Source organism: Cupressus sempervirens, chromosome 6, assembly GCF_028749045.1.
Source record: "Cupressus sempervirens isolate cs-2001-9-10 chromosome 6, ASM2874904v1, whole genome shotgun sequence".
Lineage (NCBI taxonomy): Eukaryota > Viridiplantae > Streptophyta > Pinopsida > Cupressales > Cupressaceae > Cupressus > Cupressus sempervirens.
In genome coordinates, this window is record NC_143123.1 from 289,959,617 (window position 1) to 289,963,129 (window position 3,513).

Consider the following 3,513-nt stretch of genomic DNA (forward strand, 5'->3'; position numbering starts at 1 on the left):
ATGGATGAAATCACTCTAGATCTTGACTTACTTGTCCATGCATTTGATGACTAAACTATGAATGCAATTGAACCCACTTCTTCTCTTTCACTCACTTATCCTGAGCTAATAGACTAGAACTCAAACACTACATCTAGCAAAGTCCCCATGTTCCAAAATAACTACATTCTCTCTTGCTACCTACATGTTATCGAACTAATAATTCCTTCCACTAGTGAGCATAGTGTCAACATGAATGAAGTTGACATCAAATATCTCAACCATACAATCAAAAGAAAAAGGAATAAGCACTTTGATGGTGAAATCCATATTATGGCACTATTAGAGCTGAAAATAGTAAAAAGAATAGACATATCTGAAAGTTAAAACCTCTCTAAGGCACCTAAGGATGGGATATTTGATGTGCTTCTGAGTCACTTCCAAGAATGATCATTAGTGTTGATAGAACCAATATAGCCAATAAATTTGGGTACTGAGGAACATCCTCATATCATATATCTTGCATAATCATTATCTGTTGAGGAAAAACAAGAATTCATTGCTTTCTTTTGAGAAAAGAATATCAACTCCATGTGGACATACTCAGAGATGCAAGTTTTAGATCATGATCTTATTATGCATTATTTTTCCATTGTTCCAAGGTTTAGACACTGCATGCTTGCTCACACTACCAGACTAATTGCAAAAATTGATCCATTTAACTATTTACTCAACAAAGCTACCCTCATAGGAAGATTGGAAAAATGGATTATGATCCTAAGTGAGTTCAACATTGAGTACGTAGAACAAAAAGCTATCAAGGGACAAGTGATTGTTGATCAACTAATACAATCACCAATACAAAGTTATCAACCATAAAATGTTGAATTTCCTAATGATTATACTCTACTATTAACACACCAAACATGGGTACTCCTATTTAAAGGACCAGATTGTTCTAGATACTCTGACCCAGAATGAGAAACATCACCTTATCTTTAATACTTCACAATATATCATCATCACTAAGGACTTTTTTAGGAGAGGTCTTGATGGTACAATCCTTAGGTTTTTAGAACCTAAAGACTCAAAATGTGTGCTAACTAAGGTACATGAAGGCATTTGTGGATCACACTCAAATGGCCTGACACAGGCTCACAAACTTATTAGAGCTAGTTACTATTGATTGGAAATGGAGAAAGAGGCAATCAAATATGCTAAGTCTTGAAAATAGTGCCAACTCCATGGAAATATGATTCACACTCTAGCTAGGGAGCTAATTCTATTTATCACACTTTGGCTATTCTAGCAATGGCCCTTTGATTTGGTGGGTCAGATTCATCCCTCCTCCTCAAATAGACACAAGTAAATCACAATAGGTACAGACTACTTCATGAAGTGGGTAGAGGCAGTCCCTCTTACTAAGGCTAATGGAAGAATTGTAGCTATGTTCATTCTTAACTACATCATCTGTTGGTATGGTGTACCCTCCTCCATTATCACTAAAAATAGGGGGCAATTCAAAAACCAAGATTTGAAAGAGTTGTTTTCAAAGTTCAAAATCATGCAACATTGGTCTTTCATCTATTACTCCTAGGGTAACGAACAAGTGGAAGCATCCAATAAGGTTGTTCTCAAAAACCTACATTGCACAGTTAACAAATATGGAAGGGACTAACACCTTCAAATCAATCAGGCTCTATGGGCTTAGAAAACAAGTATCAAAGCTCCTACAGGGACAATGCCCTTTTCTTTAGGATATGGAGCAGATGTTGTCCTCCCAATTGAGGTTGAGATTCCTACTATGCAAATCTCTTTAAAGGGCCTCATTACTAATGATGACTATAGAATATCTTGGTTGCAAGAGTTAGAACTACTGGATGAATGTTGGCAAGTGGTGTTCAATCATTTACGAGCTTACCAAAAGAGGATGTCCAAGAGCTACAATAAGAAATTTAAACCATGGGGCTTCCAAGTGGGTGACCTCATTCTAAAGGAGAACCCTAAGAATTAGCAACATTGGGTATAGAAGGGTAAGTTTGACCCAAACTAGCTTGGTATATACATCATTACTGTAATGTTCGGATTGGATGCTTATCAACTCTCAACTACTGAAGGAGAACTACTCAAGGAGCCAATCAACACCCTTCATCTGTAAGGTTCTACAATTGATACACTTTGAAGATCTTTTACATATTAAAATGTCATGAAAAATGTCTAAAAATTGCATAAAGTCCTAAAAATATCAATTATCCTGGTGAAAACCTAGCAATAGGCACCTTGATTATACCAAAAAAATTAAAGAAATCAAAGTTTATAAAAAGAGAAAAAAATTAAAAATCTGAAAAAGAAGAAAAGTGTCATTGATGAAAACCTAGCAAACAAACATCATGGTAGCAAAAAAAAATAGAATTGCTACCAAGAATGTGAAAACCTAGTAGACAAGTACCTCTTCTTTCAATTGCTTCATCTCACAATGCACCTTCTAGCTTCTATACAGTCACTTTCCTTCTTTTTATTTTTTGCTTTCCACTTTAGTTTGTTTCTTTCTCTCATGCATACACTCTAAGTTATCTTTGAGACTCTGATCGAACCTACATTGATTGAAACTAGTCATATTCTAAGGGGAACCTACCTGGTCTAAGGGGCAACACTTTACATTCTCAGACAGCCTCTTTTGCATCAGTCGTTAGTTGTTCTAACTATGTTTGCCTATTGTTTCTTTGTCTACTGATGAGATTCCTCTCGATGGAGATCTCTCTAGCATTAGACACCAGTTGTCCTAATTGTGTCTGCCTCATGTCGCTTAGTCTACTGATGAGATTCCTCTCAAAGAAAATCTCTCTTGCATCATTTAGCATTTTTCCTGACTATCTATCTATTTTTGTCTATCTACTGAAGAGATTTCTCATGAATGTTTTGAACTTTAAAATTTGACATCAATCTAGTGACACTAAAACTAAAATTGAAAACTAAAACAATTTCAGCTATGTTGATCTTTTCTTTGTGATTTTTTCTTTTTCTTTTTTGTTTCCCTTTGAGAAACTCTAGCATGTCTAAATTCAAATAGAGGAGCAAGGACTGGGGGCATGATCATTTCTTTGTTTTCTATTTTTTGGTGTAGTTCCAATGATCCAAAGGATTCATATAAAAAGGGTGTCCACTATAAGAGCCCCTATCTCATGTTGGATGGCCATGTGTACCTTGACTCATTTTATATGAAAAATTTGGTGAGGTTTTCTCTTCTCCTTGTTTGTGTGAGTGAATTTTTATGCTAAAGTTTAATACTGATACTCATCATGTGAAGTGAACATATGGGTCACTATGAGTATGCTTAGCACACTTCTGTCTCAGGTTACGAATGCAATTGTTGTTATAGACATAATACTTATTGATTACTTAACATGAGAATGATCTCTCATGTATCTAGTGTGCTTGTATGCAAGAAACATTATGGTCATCCAAGTGTTTGTGATGTCATGCTTATGTTTGCTTGCTAAATTAATAGGAAAAGATGTTCTAGTCATTCTTGCT